At 40.2% G+C, this 27,127-nt stretch overlaps 1 protein-coding gene and 1 long non-coding RNA gene across 3 annotated transcripts in view; one reads left to right on the top strand and one right to left on the bottom strand.

The window, feature by feature from the left end:
- Positions 1 to 27,127, bottom strand: part of LOC115244842 (zwei Ig domain protein zig-8-like) — a 78,681-nt gene that overhangs the window by 28,607 nt on the left and 22,947 nt on the right. The window lies entirely within an intron of this gene.
- Positions 1 to 27,127, top strand: part of LOC115244845 — a 45,522-nt gene that overhangs the window by 1,480 nt on the left and 16,915 nt on the right. For both annotated transcript variants that reach the window (XR_003885435.1, XR_003885436.1), the window contains exon 2: positions 18,223 to 18,449. This is a non-coding gene — a long non-coding RNA (uncharacterized LOC115244845). The remainder of the gene's footprint in view (positions 1 to 18,222; positions 18,450 to 27,127) is intronic.

Below are 27,127 nucleotides of genomic sequence, written 5' to 3'. Positions count from 1 at the left end.
TTGAGAAAATCTTACTCGGCATGCGAAAAGATTGCGCAGTCGGAAATATATATTTTACGCAAAAATCTGCGATAGGAAAATGATCTTTATGTTAAATTCCTTCAATTCGATTTTTTGTCCGCAAAAACGTATGTTTACAAACTCCGACAATTGTGTGAGAGTAGTAACAATCGCAGGTCTATTGAGAATGGTTCTCGTTTGAGAAGGTAGAACGGCGGAAAATATCTTTTCGAAGGAAGAAAAGCCGGTTGTCGCATTTTCCTCGCGAGAGGCGGCAAGTGGAAATCACAAATGACTGATAAAGCTCGGGCGGCTTTTCTTCGCCGCTCCTCGTCGTTCCGTTATCCGGCGAGTTTGCGAAAGCTTTTCCCCTTATCAAGCGAAACGACTCATCTTCTAGTCGTTAGGCATTCTTCTCCCGCTCTCTGAAACTGCTTTCCTTCCACTCATAGTCTCCGGCCTCGTTTACGACTCGCTCATTTTCCGCGGATACTCGCGCGCGTATATGAAAAACAGACTCGAACACGAAGGTAAGGGAAAGAACTTGATTATTACGGCGGTTCGATAATGATCTTGACGATATCGCGGTAATGATATTTCTCTGATATTTCCGAGGCACACGAAAGATAGACTAACCGCGGGATTAAATTTTTGAATATAACGAGAGACAATGAATGCAAAATGATAAATGAATCGCGTAATCTCAAGAATAATTATTCCACGTTTGTTCGCGGTTTGAATACACGATTGCATAGACCTGACTAATGATGATGATTTTTAATTACTACGCGGTTATATATAAATAAAGATGTAAAATATATTTATATAGAAGTCGGTGCGATATTCCATTCGCAAAATTTATAAATTTTTACGAGTACAATTCGCGCGAATCGCGATAGATAATTATCAAACCTTAGACATCGTCTTGCTTCAAATTAAACGTAGTTTTCACAAAATTTCTCACTCTCGGCTGCAATTAGAACGGTATTGCTTTTGCCGCGTACCTACAAAACTCGGCGCGATAATTGGCCTCCCGAAAGTTTCGTCTCTGAAAGACATCGCTATCCGGTTTCTTATCCCCGTCGTCCGCGCAAACGTTGTCGTCTCTCGCCCCGTCTTTCCTTCTCGACGCGAAACTTTCCGGCGAGACGACTCTGAAGTAACGTCGAGAGTCATATTTTATGCGGACTCGTTCCTTTATGAGCGAACAATAACGCGCCGCGCCTGTAACGACACGAAGAAACGCGAGTGAAAGAGAAAGAGGGGGAGAGAGAGAGAGCATGAACAAGAAGCGAACCAAGCGGAGCTGCAATTGAACTTGTAACCCGCGGGCTAGCTGGCCCGGTCTTCATGATTAATAAACCTGTTGTTAATCATCTACGTTCCTTCCCTCTCCATCTCATCTCGAGCGTGACCTGCTGCCGATTACTACCACTACTATAATATTACCACCTAACTCCGCCACGACCTTTTTCTGCCTCCCTGCGCATACGACCTGGGCTTTCCCCTCACGTGCGATGAACTTCGCCGGAATTGCCGTGCTCACCGAGCCGGATGCATCGCGCACGCCTGGTATAATTGGGTGCATTAGGTGCAGCGGGGATTGTGGTGGTAGCGGCGACGTCACGCATCTGCTGCCGGCAACTACAGCCATCTCTCACCCGTTCTCATCGTCCTTACGAGAGAAGCCCCTTCGCTCCTCCATCGGATCGGACATTCCGCGTGCCGTCCGCGGAACCGTAGTCGTGCTCCTTTCTCGCTTCCTCGCTCGTGTTGCTTGATTGATGACGCGAGCTTTCACGAGCTTAATCTCCCCCCATAGCTCCTACAATCCACTCGAAAAAGCAGGAGTCGATTTCGTTTCGAGAGGAAACGCGGGCCGACAACGACTGTCAATAATTTTACGATATTTTTCTCAGTCAAATACGCGTTGCTAAAAAAATGAAGCGCAGGGTAATTTTTTATCCATTATTTTGTCCGTAGATTCTCTTTAGTTATTTGGGTCGATTTCATCGGGAACCGGGAACAATTTTTGCGCGCGAGAGATAAAAGCAATTTAACGTTAGAATGTTGCATTTTTTGCGGACGCATTTTCACGAAAGTTTTATGACGCTCGCATAAACTTTATGTTAATATTCCACCATCTTAGTAGCAACGTAGCGACAAATTATTATAAGTAGCGTAGTTTGAACTTTGTTCGCGAAAAGTTCGATGGATTGTCGTTAGCGGCAGAATTACGAGAATGGTGCGCACGTTCTAGGAAGACGTGCATAAGGCAGACGCATATCTAATGTAACAAACAAACTTCTGCACTTTGAACGGTTCCCGATCAAACTGCTAAAAAGTTTATTTGATGATTGGAAAACCAATCGCGGTACGCGCCGATAACGATTCCGAAGAGTATCTCATTTAAACTATCCGTTATCTTAAATTCTCTCGTTCATTATCTCTCTCGCAAATAACGTGTAATCTGATAGAATTTTGAATACTCGCTTAAAAAAAAAAGAAGCTTCGTTTCTTAGCTTATTTGATCGAAATGACAGAATTATTTCGTTGATTTTAATAAAACAATCGCTTGTCAGCGCAGAAAAAGATAGAGAGGTCGAGTCGTCGTTGAAAATTCGGCAAATCAAATTTCGGCTCAATCCAATTTGGCCGAATCGAACTTTTCGCGAGTCAGCATGAAATTCTTCTCACCTCCTTCTAAGGTACAAATCGAGATCCCGGCTGCATTGTACGCCGCTTTCGAGATCAACGTAGCGATACCGCATCTTTCTTTAACATAAGCCAGCGTCAAAGAGAGTGGATTGCCAGAATAAGATCTTCCTTTCGTTATCATAATAATATGATTCTCCCCTCGTCATCCGATTCATAAACTATACGTATCATCGGTTAACATTTGGCTCGAAATATTGTGTCGAATAATAGCGCCAGAGCACATCTCCTCTATAACTTACAAAGCCTCCAAGAGCGGTCGCGATTTTATTTATTAGCCATGAATAATATACTCTAAGAAGATAGGAAGCCTGGAATTTAATGCCCGTTAGGATTGGCTTTACCTGTCGTTTCACGAATATAATAAAATAGATTCTTATGTAATTTTGAATAAATCAACATGTGATTTTTGTTATATTCTGCTTATATGATTATACTTAAGATAAAAGGATTTTTTAATGCAAATACGTAGTTCGCGATAAATATATTTTTGTGAAATTACGCGAATGACGACGTGAAAATTGCTTGCCGAATTGAATAAAGAAAATTCTACGCGAGCATGCGATTTTGTTTAACTTGAATTAATTTTGTACATCAAAAAAAGTAATTTACATGAAAGCCGTGATTCAAAGATGCAATATGTGTTGAGATTGTAATACTGGTAATGAATATAATATGCGAGAAATTTTCAGGAGTTTGTAAATGGACGAATAAACATACGTCCATGCGTGATACCCTTGATATGCATATGTGAGAGTGTTCTACATTTTCCTTTTTTTCGGAAATATACATTTCCTGCGGTACGCTTTTGACGTACTGCAAGAGATGCATCTGCTGTTAATCCTATGGTGCTTCGCCGCGCGTGCATATTATTTAATTTTATGAGCGACAAATGAAATTGTAGAGCGGAAAATCATGAAGACTGTACGTATGTACGTATATCAAAATTAACATTTTTTAGTAATAACGAGATAAACAATTATTCCACGCGAAGAAGAGGAGGGAAAAGTTTTTAATTCTATGTGATACAAAAATAATTTCTCGCGCGTGAATAATATACTTAAATTTCATTTTTGTCGAGTTATATCAATGCCATAAAAAAACATCTGTGCGTGTAGTTCAAGAAGCTAAATATATCGGTGACCTAAAAAGATTCGAAATCACGAGAATTGATTTAATCATTCCTACGTCGATATACGAAACTCGATCAACCAAAGTTCAAACAATTTTTTCAAAATTTCAACTTTATTTTTCCCATTCAATTTCTTTCGCCAGAATAAACTTTGTCCCACAAGGACAAGCAGGTAAATGTAATATTTCGATGTTTATGCGGGACGCGTAGAATTCCATTTGCCGAGGTTGCTACACGCTATCGCCGTCCTGCGTCTGTTGTTTTAGCGATGTCCTCGCGCCGAGTTAACGCAAGGAAAACGAGAAGCTAGCGCGTATGTCAAATGGTAAAACAGCAGATGTTCTCTCCCGGGACCGCGGGCGAAGAGGAGAAGGGACGAGGATCGGGGGAACTATACTCGACGCAATCACGAGAATATCCCGCGCGATTACGTCCGCACAAAATTCGTCGGGGGCAACGCGGCCGTAAAGCTTCCGGATGTCATCCGCGTCGTGCTTATATTTTCCACCGCGCTCGTCCAGCGCGATATACAATCAACGACGAAACGAGCCACGTGAAACGGCGCGAGGAGGATGATGGAAGGAAGCAAGGAAAGAAATCGAGGTTGGAATACGATTGAAAGGACGTGGAGAGAGGAGAGAGTGTCTTGCAGTGTCACGATGGCATATTTGAAGTTTTTTAGAAAGAGCCTCTCTGTCTTCTCTCTTTCTAATTTTATTAATATTTTTTTCGAATAATATTAAATTAACTTTCAATATAAAGTTAAATGTTTCTAATTATTAAATAATAGGAAGAAAAGTAAATAACAGGAAAGTCATTTAAATCACACCATCATACCAATAAATTCAACTACTACATTTAAAGCCCATTTTATTATATAATCTAAATTTAAAGCTTATCTAATTATATAATCTAACACACCCCCACGATGCTTCACTAATTTTGAGTTATTTGTTGATGTCAGATGTATTGTATGTGAGTTAAAAAAAATTACATTTTCTGAATTGTTTGACATTTTTCTTTAAGGAAATAAAAAGCAAGATTTATTATATCAATTCTATTTATTTCTAGCAATATAATACATACTTTTAAAAAGTTTTTAAAAACTTGACGTATCTTAATTTAAATTCCTAGATTTTAAAAACGTGTACTAATTCGAATTAAATAAAATGAAAATGTAATAATTGATTTTTTTTGATTGATTGGTTATCCGGTTGTAACAAGTTTATTTCACCGTAGTTTTAATAATCTGGCATGGCAACGAGATTTTCGTGGCAAACATGACGATTTGTTAGTTTTATTGTGTTTTCCCATATTGTATTCGCTGAAAGTAATGAGCAATAAAGAGTCGCTCTTTTGCGAGCGCGTCGACTTTAATCCAATTCGGCTGTCTATCCGACGCGATAATACATAATGTTTCATTCGTCAGTCCAATATTTCAAGTCCATATTTTTAGCCGCCTTGTCGCCCTAGGCGAAAAAATATTTTCGGACCCGTGGGCGGAGATACATTTCAATGGCGAAGCTTGATCCTTTCCATCATTACGCACGCAAAAAACTTCGAGCGATTTAACCTTGCCCTCGCAAAGAAAGAAAGACTAACTTATTCACTGACTGACGCTTTATTTAAATTTATCCTAAGAAAAAAAAAAAATCCAATAAGAACAGAGCACGTAGTACAAAATTTTGATAATATAGTACGCGAATTTGATGATGATAAAATTGATGAGAAAGAGAGAGAGAGAGAGAGGGAGAGATGAGTTGCGTTTCTCTCCTCATTTCCGTCAGCCATCTCGGGGCCACTTCCGATCGACTTGATGCTACTTCCGTCGCCAAATGACCGATGTTTCATTTATAATACTGCTCGACGTCGATGCTATTACCGCGCCGTCAATAATTAGAGAACGCGCGATATTTGACATACGGCGTTTTAACATGTATGTAGAAACGTTAGATAATCGTTAAAAACATCGAAGGAAAATCGAATATCGAGAGTGCGTGATTGTTAGCATTTTGTATCACTAGAAGCGATATTTTGTGAAGAGATTTGATTTCAGCTACACACATCATATATACATATACATATAGAGAGAGAGAAAGACATATACCGCAGTCCAAATGTATCAACCGATATTTTCTGGCGGACGTACAAAAGTTCTCAATATTGTGTCGATGAAATGAAAGAAAAAGCTATCGCTCTTTAAAAGCGAAGCCGTTTAAAGCGTACGCCGCGGTGAGCTTGCGGTGAGAGAACACCTCGTAAAAACTTCACCGTGTATATTTATGTAAAATATATGAGCATTATCGAATATTATGCCGTGTTACATAGCGCATCGGTTACCTTGCATATTTTTATCATTCGACAGTTGATTTGTACGCGGGATGATTATGGCTGTTATTATCGGAAACCCATAATTAAGAGAATCGTATGCAAATCTCTTGCCGATAGATAGAAATACATAAAATAAATTGAACGCCGAATTTTGCGATATTTGAATAAAAAATTAATTTGATTATGCAAAATCGGATTAAACTGTAAATGAACGAGTAATATTTTGGTGCGCTCTTGACATTACCAGTCGCGAAATCTATTAACGTGTGGATATTACTGAAGAAATTGCTGTTTTAGAAACAGCTATAAAATTTACGAGCGCTTTTATTTCCGGGTAATAATTTCGAAGTAATCAAAAGACTTATGTTGACATTGGTGAAATGAAATATATTGCTATATAGATAAGATTTACTTAATTATATAATATCCTCGAATACGATGTATGTCGCGTTTCTCGAATTTCCAAGTTTCTCTCGGAAAAGTTCATCTGTCGACAAATTTGAGAGAGCGAGAAAAAGAGGAAAAACCCTTCGATCTTCTGTACGGAATCATCGCTCGGTAAAACCAACGAGTAATAATCGACTCGATATATCCCTGAAATCGGCAATTGAAAGCATCGAGAAATAGGTCGCGCGATCAAAGCTCAACAACCTTATCATTATAATCGCCGGCATCCCAAAAGTCATTGAAGTCTATCGTGAATTATACGATGATAGGCGATTCGAGCGTGAATCACTCGGGCGACCTATATTCTGAACCATCTCATTAAGTCCCATCTCGACAAATGTGTCGGTCAAATTTTTTTTCTACCGCGTTAAGCGCGCCGGCGTTTCTCGAACTGTCCCATTCGATTTTACGTAAGACGCTTAGATAAACAGATTGCATCGAACAAACCTGGAAGCGTCGAACGGACCGACGCTTCCGGCTAGAGTCGTGCACTGTTTGATAAGTAAGTAAAGACGGGTCGGACAATGTTGTTGAAGGGGTGTAGCAACTACTACTCGGAACATTTGGAGCAGCGTGAAAAGGATTTACAGAGAAATGCGTTTCTCTGCCGTCGGATGGTCACTGTCGTGTAATTACATCGCTCTTTATATACGGAGAAGCTCAGCATGACCTTTTGCTGCTTTGTATGCGAGCGCAAAGGTTTTCGTAAGCTACAACCGCATGATCCAAGTAATTAAATCTGACCACCGGAGGTGATTCTCTTACGTGGAACGGTGCACTGTGCGTAAAGTGCATTAATAAATAATTAAACTGTCGAGAGAAATGAATGCCGGATTCGAAATCGAAAATGTAATCCACAATCTATATTTTTAAATTTTTCAACATCTTGAAAAAGACGGGCAAGGAGAACGTTGGAAAAATTAGATCGTTGACAGATAATACGCACATATAACATTTACGTTTTAATTTTATTTAACCGACATAGCGATGACACAGTTAAATTCTGGTGATTTTTATTAAAGATTTAATGTAGAGATTAAAGGTTGCAGAGTCCAATTTTTGATCTCGCGTACTTCGAGAAACGGCGAAAACCGAGAGCGCAGTTATTAAATCCAAGTACGTGGAAGCATTTCAGAGAAATCGTAGAAAAACCGCGAGGCAGAGTTACGAGAGGCAGAATCTTCACCGTTGTTGTGGCGAGGACTTATTCTGTCCGCGTAGACGAGAGAGGACTCCGCTCTTTCTCGTCGCCGGGTATACGAATAGACGTCGTCGCTCTGCGCGGCTATATCTCACGTATCTACCTACTTTTCGAGAGATGATCCTTAAAAATTCCCGGCGAAGCTGATCCCCGAAGTAGACTAGATAAGAACCGAAATTGGATCTGGAAGAGTCGCGACTTTTCAAAAGCCGTATGTACCGAACTCTTTTCGAAAGAAGGTACGAAAAAAAATCATTCCATTCCATCTACTGCCAATGTGAGAGAGACATTTGTGTAACCGTATTACATTTTTCGAGATTTTCACATCATTAAGCGCCTAAAGGTAGGAATTTTTCCATGGAAGAATATTTTCCGAATACGTCTTCCTTCAGGCATCGATATCATCGCACGAATATGGATGATTCTTCGTTTATCTGAGCCTTTTAAATCTGATTTTTTGGTCAAACAATGCTTGACTTACAGCGCTCAATTGTATCTTTATATTGCGTTTGTGACAGTGTATCTGTCCCTACATTTCGCGAACGATAAAAGGACAAATGTCATCTTAAAAATGCGTTACGTGCACAAAGAACTTTGTCTAGTAAATCACGCGGAAAGTCAGCGATAGGCGCCGACGCTTCCCGAATAAAATTTTCATTTCTCGGATAAGATACGCTGACGTTACTTTCAGCCCTTATCTAAGGTGGCTTAACAATACCTGGTAGTTTTAATATTTCTCTTTTCGTAAGTAATATAAAGAGATATCTCCACGTATTATATGAATAATGAACACAATTTTTCTCGTTATAAAATTACGTAGATAATATAAATTCTTTAACGCAATCATTTTATATGACATCTATAAATATAGAGAAACAGGCTGGTCTCCTCTTAGCTCCACAGTTTGCCTTCATTTAAAAGTTAACCGATTTATTTTTACTGTCGTTGCTCCGGATACAAAAACGCAAAACAAAACCATAATCATAAAACTGCTACGTCTCGGTGCATTTTTTCCGTGGATTGAAAAGCTCAGATTTTTTTTTTGTTCGTGAAAACCCACGCGTGTAGAATTACCGATAAAGTTTTAGAAGGAATAGAAAAATGATATGCAATATTATACACATGTGAAGGATGCGTGTATTATATTACATTACGCGTATTATATTACGATACTTATTACCTTTAGGGTTTCTAGTCTTCTTGGGTAAAAATAACGTTATAAAGTACCGCCGGATTCTGACATGTTCATCGTCGTCGCACTCTCTCTCTCTCTCTCTCTTTTTCTTTCTGCGCCGCGTTTTCTCGGGCTCCCACGACTAAAGTTTACGCGATATTCCGTCAACGTACACACAAAGATTTAATCTCGTTAAATTCCATACTACAGGACGATCCATTGTAACTACGCGCGTTATTACAGCCCACTCTCGTTACGTAATACATTTTGAGACGCCGACGAAACGACCGTACAATTGTTCGGTTCCGCGCTCTTGCAATTTCCTTTTAAACGCGATCATTACATATTATATATGTATATATATCTATACATATATATACATATATACATATATATATGAAAACAGATCTGTGTATATATATATATATTATTCTGTGTATATGTGTGTTGCATGAGGGTTTGTTCACGTGGATGTAGAACGATGTGGTACACGTTCGTGTCAGTAATGATCCGAATACGCCTTTTGCGGCGGGTCACGCTACCGCGATAACTTGTACCACTGGCGCCGTAATTATTTTTGCTTTCCTCTTGTCGTAACTAGTTTATATCACGGCCGTGTAACCGCACCGTTCGTTTCGGCTTTGCGCATTCTTCGGATGACGACGGAGCTTTACATCGCCGTTGCTCGATTTTTCTTCCCCTCTACCTTATATGTGCTTCTCTCTCTTTTATTACTTTTAGAAAATTTAAAAATTCTTCGCAGCGACCGCGAGTGTAATATCGTCCCTTTCTTCTAGAAAATCCCGATTATTTCATAGAAGTGACATTTCGAGACCTTAATATATAAGGTATCTTCTTAATATAATTTTATAATATTGTATATTAATTTTAAGTAGAGTAATATATCCAGAGATATGATTGACAAAAATTTTTATCGATTATATAAGCAACGTCATCATATTTAAATTGACACGTAAAATTTCCCTTTATTAACGTTGATCGCGACTAAACTAAATTTTCGTCGGTAACGAATCCTCTCGTAGATTAACCAACTTAACGATGATACAGCTAATGGATACGGAATGGATGCAGGCGTGGTTCGTTTCATCGCCGGTCGATCGGTCGAGTTATTATCGAGAAACGCGAGGAAGGCATGCGCGCGAAATATAATCGGTTATCGCGCGAGGTCATCGATTCGCCGATATATTTTAGTCGCGACGGTACAATTATTTTCAACGGTAACGTGCCAATCTGGCCGGGCGCGATTACAAGTGTTACGCGAGCTTTCGCATTGACGCGTCTCGGAGAAACGCTCGGCGCTCGCCGAAGGGATGACGTGCACGTCAGTAATATTTTCTCTCCCCGCCCCGTGTACTGTGGATAACCGTCGTTATCGCGCGGATGCAAATTCGTCGCACCGACACGACGTGTATTTGTATATAAATCCACAACGATAACTCTTCTCTCTTTCGTCGTGCGATACGCGCCTCGGACAATCCCTTATCAATGACCGGTTGTTCGCACTTTTTTTTTTTCTTCGACTCGCATGTGAGAAGTGTGCGAATGTTATTTCACGATACGAAGAAGCTGAACTGAAACTCTCTTTCGCTATTTTCGGGATACGTCACGATACGTCAAACTGCAGAAAAGTCAAAACTGCAATTTCGTCGCGATTTCTCGTTGACTTTCCTTTCGTAGCGTGCAAGCCGTAGAACGAGCATGTGACTCGGTTGCACAAACAACGGTGGCTATTGCACGAGACATCAGCATCCGTAAAGAATAAATTCCGTAATGCTGTGAATTTTGAAGTTGTTCCAATAGAATGTCGGGAAAAAGTCGCTCATTTTTATCAACAAACATATCTCGCGTAGGTGAATAAGAATACAACAATGTATTTTAAGTGCATATCAAGACAAAGATAATCCAACTTTGAATACGACATATATTTAAATAAAGAATCTAGGACGCACGTTTGTCACGAGTTGCAATGTAAATGTAACTTCCTTCCCTTGGGTACAAATAAAAGTTAGTGTACTTGTGATAAATACGGTCGTAAAGTACCTCGTGTAATTGCTCAACCGTCTAATCGTTCGCAAAGGCCTCCCTCGTGTAAACCTTGCCGCGATTTTATAACGGTTTACGCGCGTAAAAATCTGGTATATACTCTCTTGAACGACGACGAGCACACACACACACATTGCGGTAAAAGTAACCCCCGCCGCTACCACATCGATGGCACGCTCCGATATCTCGAGCGTTACATCTTTCGAGAGCGGGATCGTAAACGGAATTCATGAATCCGCCGCAGTTCCGTCCCGTAAGTTTAAGCGTTCGACACGTTCTTGCGGTACACTTTACGAGCTTCATCCGTAGTACCATGCCAACATCCTCGCGTGGCCCTCGTATTTATTAGATTGTTATGGATGGAACGATCTCGTTTGGAAAGCTTATGCCTTGCAGGAGGTCTTTGTAAAGCGAAAAGCACGATAATCGATAAATAGATGACATAATTTGTTAATACTATATATCCAATCCGACAATCCTACAAAAATATTTTGGAGCTGTTACACATGAAAACGAGTAACTCGTGTTTTTGTACTATTTTTGTACTCGTTACCCTTCGCAGATCGGAGATCGTAAACAATCGTCATAAATTCGAAGGAACGCAATCAATGTAGTGGCATGAACCCTCGAAATGATCCGTGGAACACGTAGGATCCGGAGCATAAGCAGTTCGCGTGGAAAAATTGCGCCACTGTCCGACATTGAGAGCGACGCTTTCGTTTCGAGAGGGAACGTTGATGTCGTTTCGACGTACTCTGATCCCACGTTTCTCATTGCTTTCTCTCTCCCCTATCCTACCATTTCTCGTATTTTTTCGCTTTCTTACAATCACATTTCGGCGATTTTCTTGATGTCGGGTCGGCTTTTTCTCGATTCGCTCGATTTTCGAAACAATTCTGTCTCCGTAAATTATATTTTTTACTTAATAAATATACATATGTTGTTATATGTATATATACATATAGAGTGTTTCATATATATAATATGCCAATACAGTGCATTTGCTATTTTTAGATTTCTCGTATAAAAATTTTTGTAATAATTCTGTTATAATTAAGTCTAATATTTACATTACATATATAGACATTATAACATATCTACTTGTTTCCATCAACGCCGAAAAGTATACTTCGTTGTCATAAAGAAATTTGTTTTAGGTCAGCTCAAATAAAAATTTTTCAAATGTTTTATTATAAAAATTAAAAAATTAGACTTGTTTATAACAAAATTAGTAAAATTTTTACACAAAGGATTAAGAACCAGCAAATGCACTGTATTGATGTATTAAAAAATGAGATATCTTGAAAATATATTTCTGGAAATTTTGCTAAAGAAGAAAAGTTGTTTATTTTTTGACATGAAATACGATAGTATCAGTCCGTCTCCTTTATATATAAAACACTTTGTATACATGTGCATCTGTGTGTTTTCATTATATTTTTGTTAATTTATTTATGATTTTTTTATATCTTCGTATTTTTTTACACTAAAAGGGGAAAGCCTCTATCAGTGTCTCTTTGGACTTGACGTTTCTCTTTCCGGTCTGTCCGTAACTACTACTGTGCACAGAAGAGGTTCGCTTTAACAAATGTTTATCGTGGAAGTGGATTCTCGTCGTAATTCGTTTGGTTAGTAGAATGTTGGCGAACAGTGCTAAGTGCAAGTACGTTGAATATTTCACCAATGTATGCACACACATACACACATATTCACACACATACATCGGGTTAAAATATTCAAGCCGCAGGTAATCTGCGCAATTTCTCGAAGCCTCGAGATCGGCCGCGATGGATGCTGATGCGGTCCGATCGATATTAATCCAGGTGTTTGACATCAACATCTTGTACGCGCGGAGGGGAAACGCCAATTCCGGAGTGTTCCGCAGACGGTGCGATGACAACAGGATGCCGATTAACGCGGTTGGTTTGATAATTGCGTACAGCACCATAATCAGACTACAAATACTCCTCCTATATATACCTACCGTGATATCTCGGTGTGCTGTATTTAATTGGCGAAACTGTCACTAATAGGTGTTCGAGCGTTCTTAATGAAACTGACGTCATTAGGCTTTGATACGTTACTTATCAACGATGTTTGGTAAGAGAAAAAAGATATTTTCCAAGGAAATATTTTCCGAAATTAATTTATCTTTCTGTGACGATATTCTGAAAATATTCTTTTCATCTCAAGCAGCTCTCGTTAAAGTCAATATGGAATATCATATATTGATATAATTATATAAAATTTTTATTCTCAATACTCGAAATACATCTTTATAATCTTTGAAAATTTTCTATCAAATTGTCAATCATTACGTTTGACAAATCTTCTACGACATAAGCATAACATCTCGAAGAAAGTATTCAAATTATCGCTCGATGAATGTTTTATTAAATTTCAAGTCAATTTATACGACAACCTCCCGCGTGTGCAAATTTTATTCCAGAAGTGGCGATAGGTCAGCGGTTAAACTTTGAAATTCACGTCGAACAATCTAAACTTAACACGAACAAGAACGGATCTTTGCTGCTCCCTAGCAAACTCCATAATTAACTGATCTATTATCTTATTTGTTTTGTCCTGCCAGATTGTTTTGTCGTTAAGTCGGGTCTTCGGCATCTCCAAAATTCAAAGCGCGCTTTCGCGAGGCAAAACTGTACCGGCAAAACGTATAGCCGGATAGTCGTATAGGGAGTATCTCTCGATCGCGTTTACGAGCGTCGGAAACGTATCGGTCCCATGATTCCACGCTGGTATCGCGAATACGGCGAGCAATTCATCAATGTAGCCCGCGCCGGAATTTTCTTCGTAGACATAAAGGGACGAAAGACACGGCGAGTTATTTCCGGGATCAATGAAACATTTTTGTGCCGAGTGTGCGAGATAGCACTCACATGCATCGAGTGTTTTTGCGAGGAGTCTCGTCTCATAAATTATTGCCATGATGAAGCTGTGCGTTGTATGCACCGATTAACGTAAGCGCGTAGCCCTGGTCAGGAAGGCCAGATGATAAATCACTTGTATGGAAATTTATGTAATTTACAGAAACACGGTCTAGAGAGTTTTTTCTTCCGAAACATTAATGCACATCCCCGCGTGCGTTCTATCGAATCCGAGCAAAGGCAGATTGTAAATAAAATGTGAGGGAAGAAGGAAAGAATGAACAAGGAGAGGATTTCGCGGTTGTGAAATCTGCGGCTGTCTTGCTGTGTATATCTCGTTACCGAAACGCGTCTCACATTAGCTGGCTCGCAAAACGCGGTTAATTAGCCCCCTCCGGACGCAGTGACTTCCTGATGTCAGAACGCGTTTCTATATAACCCAATTTGCCGTCCGAATGCTGCAAAAAACGACACATTGGACGAGCTCGAAAGAAAAAGAGAGAAAGGGAGAAAGAAAGAGATAGAAAGAATGCGGGCCGTTGTACCCAGGAACTGCAACGCGGCGAACCAGCTGGCGAGAAGGGGGATGGAGGGGAAGAGGGAGCAGTTGGTGGTGGCTGGAAGGGGATGTGGTAAAAGAAAAATGAAAAATAAATGCGCTCGGGGCAACACGCTGCACCGCTGAGCTTGCAATGCTTTTAACTTTCCCCATAAATTTATTTACCGTCTCTCTCTCTCTCTCTCTCTCTCTCTCTCTCTCTCTCATTTCTAGTCTATCTCCTGTTCCGCGATACCGCTAAAGTTTCGTCAAGGAGCAGTCCTCGTTTCCGTTTGCCTCTGTTTCTCCGCCGGTGCCCTCCATCCCTCTCTCTTCCACCCTCTTCCCACCCTTCACCATTCGTCTGACGGTCTCCTCTATCTCGCGACTCCTTATTCCTTGACCATCTGTTTCCTGCGCTTCTTCCCCTGTAGCTTATCTCTCTGTTGACCTTCTTCCGCTCTCTCGCAACGAGCTTGAAATCGCGCTCCGATAACAGTTTCTTAAGGTCCTAAGAGATACAGTATATTGTATATCAGGGAACACACGAGCTTTGCCGATAAACAGGAAAATATTGACGCTGTGTCAAAAAGCTAACTTTGGGGAAACTTTAAACTCCGTCGCTCCTGACGAAAGAAGCTGGTGTAACGAGAAATCTCGCGGCGTTAAATCATCTTAACTATCGCGTTACACGATGAAACGCTCGCTGCCGCTCGACGGTAACGCGCCGAGAAACAATTTGAATTGCCGATCCTCTATCGGTCGTTGTAAACTTCTCGACTTTGCGACCCACCGCCGTTCACTCTTCCCCTCTTCTTAACCAAGTTTATCTGCTTTTCTTCGTCCCGGAAAATTTCCCATTATTCCCCATAAGTTTCCGGCGCTGTGCTTTATATACGCGAGAAAGATCGATAAAGCGAGCAGCAAAATGGTTGATAAATTATTTACGATGAATAAAGAAAATGTTATCATTAACCGTTACGGTCGAATCGTCGTTTCTGCTTCAATATTTGTCGCGCGGAGAAAATTTAGTGGAAAAGATAAGCGTTGATCGCGTTGCAAAGTATCGATCGTTTGTTTCTTTCGAAAATTATTTTATCGTGCTAAAAGTGCAAAATCAAATAAATATCACCGATTTTCCGATGATTGTTGAAAAAGCATCTAATTTATAATATTGTCAAGTGAAAAAATATTTGAAAACAATACAGTCGATTTGATAACATCCCATTTTATTCCGCGAATCCTAGCCCTCGTTTATTTTACAGCATTTGGAGATTAAAATCCATCGATCGTGATACGAAAAACTTTTAGAATTTCTGAATAATCTCTCTCTCTCTCTTCTTTTTCTCTCTCTCTCTCTTCTTTCTCTCTCTCTCTCTCTCTCTCTCTCTCGATGTCGCATCTACTCGGATTAAAGGATCAAGAATATCCAATTACTCGAAATAGATTGCCATCGCTACGACAAGCTGCGATCCAAATATATTTGCCTAACTTGACAAATAATATGATTATATTCGACGCGATAGCATCATCAAATAACGATTCATTTATTTTCTAGCGAAAGAATATGATTTAATATTCATGCAACCTATTTAAATTTCTGCCAGAGAGCTTCTCTTAATAAAAAGGCACTTTTGATTGCATTCAACACTTTTAGTATTTATAATCAAAGTTAATAAAGATAAATAATAGGTGTAAATTAAAAAAAGCTCTTTGATGTTTTTCTGCTTTCGAGATAATGATTGATTTCTGTAAATATAATATTGTCAATGCCATAAATTATAAATTTAATAAGAACACTCCAATATATGGAGAGTAATGTATGTGTGTGTATAATATTACTAATAATGATAATAATAAAAATAATTATTCACGCACATAAATACACGATCCTACGATAAATATCTATTCTATTAATTAATATCATATCTAAATCGCGGCTCGCGCGACTTTTCATTTGTCAAAACTCGCTGCCGAGAGGAAAAACCGATGAGATATCGAAAAAGTTACAGAGTCACCTCCCATATCTACTTCTATCTCCGAATAGTGCTCTGGCGGATAATTTCTACCGCGGATCTTCCCGTGGTGGTCTTTACACGACTTCTCACTTAACCCCGAAAAACCCGTGGAGTTTAAAAGAGTGCCCCCCCAAACCTCCCTTTCATTCTATTCACTCATTTCTTTTTCGCTTTCTTCCTTTTTTCAAACCGCGTTGTTTTTTTTACCGGCAACGCGACTTGACCATACAACCCGGTCGAGTATCCGCGCGAGTCGGGAACAACGGCCGAAACGGGATTACCGGGGAAAGCCTGCAGTCCGCCGTTTCCAGTTCGTGACCGAATCGCGCGCTCGCTACAAATAAACCCCATCCCCCCTTCCTACCTCTTCGCAGCTTGATCCCGTAACCTGGTCACGCGTAACACCGATGACGTCTACGGCAGGTATCCACCTCACCGACCGCTTGGCTGTCACACTCGCGTCGTACTCTCGTCGTCCGGCCACGATTATTTTATTAGTGGAAACGAAGCGTATCAGCGCGACTCGGCCCGGAAAAACACTAACGTTTTGCACAAAATTGAATTGACTCGACGACGTGGGTTACTCAGCATTGTTTTTCCGAGGAGTTAATCGAATCGTCAATCGATATCGCTACGTGATTGAAAGATTGTGAGAAAGCAAATGTGCTCCCACTCTCTGTTTCTCTCTCTTTCTATTGTATAATTTTTGTCGTAAAACAATAGAGTATACTAAATTTTTTTAAATATTTTTACTGCACAAAGAATATTCGACATCAAGATCGAAGATATCATTTTCGACTTTGCTTAACTTTTCCTCTCGTTCTTTTTATTTGCTCAATTTTTCCTTTGTTCTGTAGAGTATTTTAAACTTTTTTCTTGATAATAACAATCTTTGTGTGTACGAGATTTTATAGATATCATGAAATATATGTTATAAATAAAATTATTGACTTTGACAATACATGTGACTCAGGAAGCACCAAAAATCGGTATAATTGGAAAATTACTCGAAAACTCATTGCTGAGTTTTTCTCGTCGACTTTATACGTAGCTTTATGCACCAGAATTCGAGCAAAGGTTGTCACCTTGCATACTCACCGCGGTGGACGGTATTTACCGTGTCGGTTGATTTGTGAGCGGGACGGTGGTCGCGCTGAGAAATAAACTTGGGTGAGTCTGTTTCGCAGGCCGGTCACGCTCCCTCTTTCTCAAAGTCCGCGTTTTCTTCCAAACTCCGAGTGACACGCGGGCATCCTATGTAGGAGAAAGGAGAGAGAGAAATTCTCCCTCTTACCTTTCCATTTCGCTACGCGTTACACTCTCGCGCGATCGTAAAAGTTGCAACCGGTTCTACACGAGCGGGTCGTAACGACGATTTCCACGTCGTTCTCTCTAAAGAAGTTTGCACATCCCGCGCTCTCGGGATAGATTCTTCGATTGCATCGCATAGTGTTTCACTTCTCTGCAGGACGAGAAACTTTGGGATTCACATTCGAATTGGAAAGTTAGACTCACGCGCGTAATATTATCGAGATGATGTTACAATATCAGGAAAGTGTTGGAAGAATGCGCGCGTGTGTAAAATAAATTAGTTAAAAAGAAATAAATTATTTTTCATACTATCGTATCATTTATATTTATCTTTTTCAACAGTCATCCTTGCTTCCCTGATTAATTTAAACTTTATTTTAATATTTTGTTTCCGTTTTTGTTTCAGAGTTTTGCATGCGCCCGAATTTCGGAACGTTACGTAATCGCCTTCGTAAGCTGAGCATACACGCACGCACATACACAAGCCTAAGCTTTCATCCTCAAAGCCCCTACGTGCTTCAGTGACGGCGCGTGACCTTCGATCGGCGCGTATATACGACGGGGAACGATGTCGAGGGTAGATTCATGACCGCCATCAGAGCGCCAAGTCTGCCATCGTGTAACCGTGTATAGGTAAGTACTCGCAATTTTCCCTTTACCATACACCTGCTCCGGAACGCGCGTTATAGCCGAGGAAAGAGAGTCCTTTATCTACGACCGCGCCAGGTACAGGGGGTCACAGTTAAGGGCTCAGGTGCCTCGATAAAGCGGTCGATAAGGCGCTCATATCTTTGCTCCTATCTCTGAAGTGCGCGAACGCTTCTCTTGTATAAAGGGGTAGGACGTGTGTGCGGAAACCAGCGTATTTTCTGCGAGATGCGAGAGAACACATTTATAGACAGAGCCTGAGAGAAAACGAAAGGGTTTCGAACGTGCTTTCAAAATTAGTTATCAGACAAGAGAGAATTTTTTTTTATGTTATATGCCAATATTGTCTGGACTGAAATAATTGGAAATTAAGAGTAATTAAGGAGAGATAAATAAAACAGTTCATGACTTGCAAAATCACATACCGGATTTTTAGATTTTGCAGATATCGTCTAGAATGTCGCGGAGAATTTAAACACAATTATCAGTGAAATATTCCTTTTTTACGGTCCAATACTGACGTTTAACCAAGGTTTCGAATGAAAGCAATTAACGAGCCGTGTCTCTCGCATTGTATGTAAAATTGACTCAGCGTGATTGGTAATTCTATTCTATGCGCGCGGCTTCGTTTGCGGAAATAGGCCAATTTAAAGTATTATTACGCAGGTATATGAGGGCGAAAATACTGCGTGCGAACGTAGGGTAGTTTGCGCGTTTATTAAAATGGGTATTTTCCTTGTTCTCAGTGGAACAATTACATTGAATCAACAAAACCGAACGACGGAAACACGCGATCGTCGTTATACGTGATTACCTGAAAAAACTACGCCGATTCATGTATCGAAACTCCTGAAAAAGCTCGGAGACGGAAATACCGTTCGCTGTTGCATATTTGAAAGAATATTAATTAATTATTTAATTAATAAAGAATTAATAAGAATTATTTAATTATTAATTAAGAAAAATGATAAAGTTACGGTGCGCGTTTTATACATTGTTTTACAAACTAAGCGTCTTAATTCTTTTTTTCACAAGCGAAAAAATAGTTAAGAATATCTTTTACGATTGCATTGTAAAATTTCAATTTTTTTTTTTTTTTTTTCAAGTGAGATTACGCGCTAACATTGCCAAACTTTATACACAACTTTACACTCGGAATAAATAGAATTTTGGATCTCGATCGATCGACTCCTTTGCGTGAGAGTTACGTGGATGAAAATTGGAAGTAAGACGTGTCGCGCGACACAAGGGGAATACTGTCGCAACTACTTTTCGCGATCCGCGACTTGCTTACCGTAGTGCAAGGCAGTTACATAAATAGATTACGTTCCATTACCTTGGCCGTGTGCGACCGAATGCGCGGAAACAAGCTTGTGTGCGGTGGACGGTGAATTAGTTTCGTTAGCCGGATAGCGGAGATTTTACGTTGTCTCGTGCGGTATCGTTACGGCGGATAGCGCATTACGTGACCGAAATTTCCAACGCGTCCGCTCTCATAAATTTCCCCGCGATTATTCCGGTGAATCCTATCCCGAGGATTCTTTGTCCTCTCTCGACGGACGGAGCGGAGCGAGCGAGAGACGATAAAACCGGCCCGTCCGATAGGAAGCAGCGCTATCTCTTCGTGGATGAAACGCGACCTTTCCCCGTGATTTCTTCGACCCCTTCTCCTCTCCCCTATATATATATATATCTAGGATGTCTGAAATGTTCTCCGCGCTTTTTCACTGCACGATGAGACAGGACGAAACGTTACAACGACGTGTCGCGACGAGACGAAAGCTCGAATACAAAATTTCGTGCACTATGGTACACACTGTGTATGTACATCCCTTTTCTGCATGCAAATATAATGTTTCATACTTTTGTCATTTCGATTTTGCCGGTACATGCAAAAAGCCGCACTAAATTATCGCCGTTGCAAAAATGAAAACGCGAATGCGTTATATAAAGTGACGTTTTTGTCGCGATACCGACATTCAGTTCCGCGAAGAATTTAGAGATGATTTTTGAACAACGTGTACGAGAGCTCGAATAAAATTGTAACATTAAACATTTTGACAAGCGAATGTAAAAGAAAATAAATATCCTATTAAATTAAAATACCTCGAAAAATTCAATAGATTAAAAAATAACATTTTGAATGTCTGTGCAAAATTTATTATCTCTTTGAATTTATTATCTCTTTTTGTCGCTAAAATTCTCCCGTATTTATCTACAATCGTACCTCGCTGTAAATTTGATAATTTTTTTTTTTTTAATCTCACATACAATATATTTCGCGTATATTTAGTATACAATTCCCCCTAGTCCCTGAAGTGACGCCGGAAGGCTCGATAATTGAGCGTTCACGCGTACGCGATTGTTGTGTCGCTACGACGTTTATATATCCAACGACTTTATAAAAATAACTTGCCGCCACCGTACGACGACGCGCGCTTTTAGCTCCAAAGTGCTTTTTGTTCCTGCGGCAGGATATGGGCTTCTTTGTGCCGCGGTCAGCCGTTGATACCTTTCGAAGTCGCCGCTTTTCATCGACCTCGCAGCGCCCCGAGCTTTTATGAATCGCTACAGCGCGGCTGGGGGTTCTTTTCACGAGTCGTTTCTAGTAATTTGACGCTATTGCGAAATGGAAACGAGCGTCGCTGAAATATCGTCGAACAATGTGCAGAGAGAGTTTGCGTGTCGCTTTTACCCGATACTTAAACGTGTATTGTTCTTCTCGCTGCCTCGTCTCATATTTCTTTCCCCATCTCGATCCCGTCTGGCAAAAGAAATATTATATATACGGATGTTACGGGAAAAAGAAGCATGCAGGATTTTAATATATAAAGGGAATCGCGTCCGGTTAAGTTTTTTGTAAAAAAAAATAATTTTTATCTTCGACATACGCGATATTGACGTAGAATTAACAGCTACGTAAATTGAAGCGGTACTTGAAGGATCTCTGTTAATTTTCAATTGCACGGCAATCAATCGATATCGGCAAGTTTGCATACAAGTAACTAACGCAAAAAGTTTAAACGTCAAACTGTAATTTCCGGTAAGCGAAGGACGTGTTTGCCGACGCTTCGCGGTATGTTTGCGCAGCCGAAAGTCGTCTTGACGTCGCGCGGATGCGTTTTATTACGCGACGAGTTTGCGGGGGAGAACGCAACGAGGACACTGAACAACCTATTTCGCTAAAGTAGATAGGTGAGCGACATCGCGATTTCGCGAAAGTGTTTGTACGAAGGGAACATAGCTAGTTGGAAGGAGTTTATTTTTTCTATTATGTTTTTTCAATTTCAAGCTTTTTACTCTAATTTTTCTGCGTTCTACTTAGACAATAGGCGCTAACTTCTTGTATCTTTCATGGCATTGTAAAGGGAGAAATTTTTAATTTTATGTCAGACCGATAGAATCGCGCGCGAACAGGCATGCGTCAAAATATTTCTACAATCTTGGAGATTAAAATAACGCTACTAAAAAATTGCATCCTCTGTTCTGTTGAAGCGCTCGTGCGCCATTCTCTCTTTTCACGTTCGGCGAGGAAATGGGCTGAATTTTTGGTCGCTTTTCTTTTTTTAAGGACACGGCGGTCCATCGATCGCAACGAGCGTACGTCCCGACAAACGGCGACGGGAGTNGCTCTTCCAGAGCTCTCCTCTCTTTCCGCCAGTAGCCGGTAGCATCCGCGTCGCTTTCGCTTGTTCTCTCCGCGTGACACTTTGGAAATTAAATTTACGAGAAATAGCGCTCACTTCGTTCCGGGGGCACGCGCCCGGAATCGTAACGAACGAGTTTCGTGCGAGCAGTTAGTGTCCTCTACGCGAGGACGACGTTAAACTATTTCCCGCGTAAGAGACGCCCGGACTCGTTAAAAGCGCAAGAACGCGCGCGCTCTCTTTCTCTCGGGAGTCTTGACTTTCAAAGTAATCGTCGGCAAAAGAAAAAAAAAAATAATTGACCGGTCTCTTCTTCGGTTTTTCGAAAAAAACGATTATCCAAAAGAACGCCATTGGACGTTTCATTCCATTTAAGCGAAACGCGATTAAAGTAATTAAAATAATTACTCTGGCCTACGCACGAGTTTCTGGAATTGCGCTCAACGCATTCGATCGCTTCCACCGAAGACTTTTTAATTGTTTCGCGTGCTTTTAATTATGGTATACAACCCGGTATACAAACTCGTTTAAGGGAATTCCACTTGGTAATTTCATATCGAAAGATACCGAGATTAGAGATCGCGCTTCTTTCCACGTCGCTTACACTAAGCGGTTACGAAATAGTGAATATTACCGCGATACCGACGATACTTGGATCCAGTTAAAAGTTCAGGATAACTGCAGGATAACTGCGGAGCTTCGTCAGCAGCGCGAAATTTTATCTCGAAGAAATGTTAATAAAGTTCGGCCGACTTTGGATAGCGGCGAGCAATTATCTTGAGTCGACTATATTTAGCGTATAATTATTATATCTCGTGAAACTTATATCATTCTTTGTGTATGTATATAGCGCATAGCTAATATAATGAACACGTTTGTAAAAAGTTGATAACAATCGCAATTTGTAATTGCATTTTAATTAATGAAACATAAATATTTATTCGACTAGAAATCGTGAAAAGCACCGTGTTATAATAAACATGTTGCATTATATATTATCTTATTTCAAATGCATCACACATAAAAGCTTGTCAGAATAATATCGCGAAAAAGAGATAGATAAAAGAGAAAGCGTCTACATTTTGTTGTATATTACTGAATATTTTGTCACAAAAAGTGCCTCGCTCATGATATCCGATATTTTCTCTCCGCGCGTCCCGTTTCCCCGTTTCAGTAAAAGCGGAAAAGGGAGATATTAAATCAGAGGTTTGGCATATTGCTGAAAATGCTACGCCCCTTTGACAATATTCATATTTGTCAGACGGTCAAATAATTTATCCGATGCAAATAAACTTGTTAAATTATACGTGAAACTTGTAGCTTGGAATAAAGTTAACGATGTTAACTTGAGCGATGCGAATGTCAACTTTAACGAATACAGAATTAATTTTTCTCGGAAACTTTCACAATTTGTGTTGCAACTTTTCACAAGGTTATCTTGATAATACAATTTCGAAAGAAATCTGACCAATCTCGAATTCTGAATTTCCGGAAAAGCTTATATAAACACTATATGTATACTGCGATCTATTGTTAATAGTCCTCCATTTTCCGAGAAATCTATACATTTATTCGACTTACAATCAAAATCGTATTACATTGATCGTAGAGTTACATTGACGAGATGGTTTATAGAAGCTTTTCGAAATTTTTGAGAAGGGCATTGGAATATATCGTATCGAAGCGTCGAGAAAGACCACGTCCGGAAAAATTGTACAGACATTTCCAAACGATGAATATCCAAACGAGATTTCTTTGGACGGACGAACTACATATGTTGAAACGTTACCTCGGGGCAAAAAGATTTCATGGAATGCTTTAATTTCTTTGGAAGCGCATGTACAGGGAAAGACTGAATAAAAGAGAGTAAAATGATAAAAGCCTCTTCAGAAAACGGCAAACTTATGAGAGGACGAGTGACAGTCAATGGCTGATATTATTTGAACATAATCCGATATCGAGGAGAAATTCCTTGCTTCCTCGCAAATACGATCGCATTCTGCGTGCAACTATTTTTGTATTTCATATACATCTGAGGCTTTCGGTGGAAAAAGATATTTTATATCTTTTTAATATCTTCGGCGTTTTTTTTTAATACGTTCTTGTGCATTCAAATAGTATAATATATATTATGTATATTTTATACACAAGAGAAAAATTTTACGAATACTCTGTCTCTCTTTCTCTCGTAAGATTGGGCGCATAAATAAATTATTGTTAATTTTCTCTAACGCGATAATATTATAGCAATACTTATAAACCGCATATCTCTCTTTCAAGTATGCCGTTTCAAGTCGGGATGACGGCACATTCGCGTTTCTTACCTTCAGACTTGCACAATACTGCAGCGGAGAATGCAGACCGTGCGAGGACCGAATAATGCAGTTACGTTTATGAACGTGCAATAAAAGAAGAATTTATTTCGGGGTGATATAAGGAAATGGTCGCGCGATTGCACCGGGTAATCGATCATATCTTGGAGCGAGACGGAAAACTTTGCCCTCGTTTATTGGTTCCACGATCTAGTCTTGTCATCTCGAGAAGGCTTTATGGTTCCCAAAGCAATCAAGTAGACACACTGAAATGTTCCCCCTCTCACGGGAAAAGCAGATCCATTTCCGATCGTCGTGATGCGATAAATAAAATACCTCTTTATATAACGAAAAATTAACCGAGAGCAAAAAGAAAAAACTATTAATTATTCTTAAAACAACTGGTTGATAAGTGGCGTCGAAGTAGCGGGTATATCGTATAATTAATTTCCACGGAATGTGACGTGATTAAAACGGCGTAATGACGTAGTTAGATAAGAGAGAAAGCGTATGCAAAATGTCGGAGAATTGACTGAACATCGCGCACTTCCTCTCTCATCTAACTGCGACATTCCGTGATGCACGACTTTCACAGCGCGAGAGACGTCCGTTTCCGCGCCCCGTTTTTCATCGTAATCATCGTCACCGATTGTGCGACATGACGTAACGAATGGCGACACGGCACGGTATAGCGGACGTTATAAAGTCCGGTCGCGCGTCACGGCTGACATATACGTGAAAAGCGTGTTTAACGCGTGTCGCAAACTCGACTCTGCGTGTTTGCGTTATATCCTCAATTGTAAATCGAAAACATTCGATGTATATCCGAACCTGTCAAAGACTCCAACAAAGCCTACTCTGTCGATGCTCGATATGATTCGCCCCATCCTCGTAATTGTGTTTCCGAGAGTCAAGATTGATGCGTGATCGCGCAGAGAGCTCGTCTCTCCCTCGCTATTTCACGCGGAGCGATTACGACTTGCGATGAAGTTAAGCCGCTTATTTTTTTTTTTTAAGTCAACGAGAGATAAAGAAAGAAAGAACATGGAATCCTTGTATATTACATTTGGCTTGTGAGAGATTGAAAATATCGCAAAATTTTATGCATGTATATAGTAATGTAACTAGAAATCAGAAATGAGAGTCCTCAGATTTTTTTTTTTTTTTTTTTTTTTTTTCGATTATTAATACGAAGCTATACGAGCTTTCAGTGCATTCAGTCTCGGGTTCGCGACTGCGCGCAAACTTTCTCGATGACGTCGTCGGTGAATAATCGAGACCGCGGGATAACATCTCGAGCCGGTAATTAAACGACGTCCGGCTTGCTTATGAAGCCGGCCGCATGATGCATCGCCGCGACGACGTCGCGCGAGATTATTGACGTCGCTGGGAAATCGATAGCCGCGTTTTCTGCCCCAGGTGATAGATGAGCATGCTCAGCATCAGATTACACTGTGCGGGCTAGTCGAAACATAGTTTCAGGACGATGATGACGATGATGATGACGACGATATGTGCATTTACTTCATTCATTATTTCGTTATTCCAAAGCGTATCTGGACCATCGCGTGAAAAGATGACACGTCTCGAGAGATGCACGTGTTGTTTTAATATTTTCATCGCATTTGGCAGAACGCGAGGGAATTATTTTTCCGCGTTCCGAGGATGTTTCGAGAGCATGCAGTGAGAAACTTAATTAAAGATATCATACGTCAAATTTACGCGCGTATACCTCTGTGTGTATGTTTGAACGGGGAGATATGTAGTAGTTGTAAATTGCGCGTATGAGAGGAATACATGCGTGCATAATTGCTCTCAGCAAGGGCGACACGTAGAGAGATTAAGCACTGGAGAAGTATTATGGAGATTGATGGATGCGCGCTTGGTATCAATACGAAAGTAATTATCGCGCAGTCTTACTATGGCAGTAGACTTTAGTAACGAAATAATATCGACGACGAGGGAGAATTTATCGCTCGTGTTAACCGTCGTCACTTTCGACGACGCAGGTAATTATCGCGCTCCGCTCGGACTGTTCAGGCTAAATCCAGCGGCCATTACTAAAAGCCGGTTCAAGTGACAATTGCGTTAATCTTCCGTGCAATGTCGGCGCCACCCATCACGACGGACGTCGTGTGCTATTTTACCACCGCGACACGCGCCCAAAAACCATTCATCTCTTTTTCCATTATTCCGTTGTTCCTGTCGTGGATATTACATCGCGCGTTTCGTCTTCCCGCTGCGCTCGATGGGCTACGGCTGCTATAATAACGTCACCCTCCGTTATGCAAAGGTAAAGGTTCTTCTCAACTTTTACCTTCTTCCGTGAAATATTCGACGATATCACCTTTGTTTTATGCAAAGAGAGACGAAGGGTCTTTTAAATATTTACATATTTCGAGAGTTTTACAGAAAGAGAAAGAGAGAGAGAGAGAGAGAGCACATGTGTGTATCTAAATCAATTGATTAAGATAAAATTAGTCTCATTAGTAAATCGATCGGAGGAAAAAAAAAAGAGGAAAATTCGATTGTAAAACTGCACGATAATTAATTTCGTGTCTTGATATTAATCGCATCCGCGCGCGTGTCGATTTTGCACGTATCTATCTAAGCATTCGGTTTGAGAAACACTGGCATGGACGACAGTTGCAGTATTATCTCGCGTCACGCAAGATCAACAAATATGCTGGGAACGGGAAGAGCG

The sequence above is a fragment of the Formica exsecta genome, unplaced genomic scaffold, assembly GCF_003651465.1.
Source record: "Formica exsecta isolate Colony F162 unplaced genomic scaffold, ASM365146v1 scaffold871, whole genome shotgun sequence".
Classification (NCBI taxonomy): domain Eukaryota; kingdom Metazoa; phylum Arthropoda; class Insecta; order Hymenoptera; family Formicidae; genus Formica; species Formica exsecta.
The sequence above is the reverse complement of the archived record's forward strand: the minus strand, read 5'-3'. Positions and strand labels throughout refer to the sequence as shown.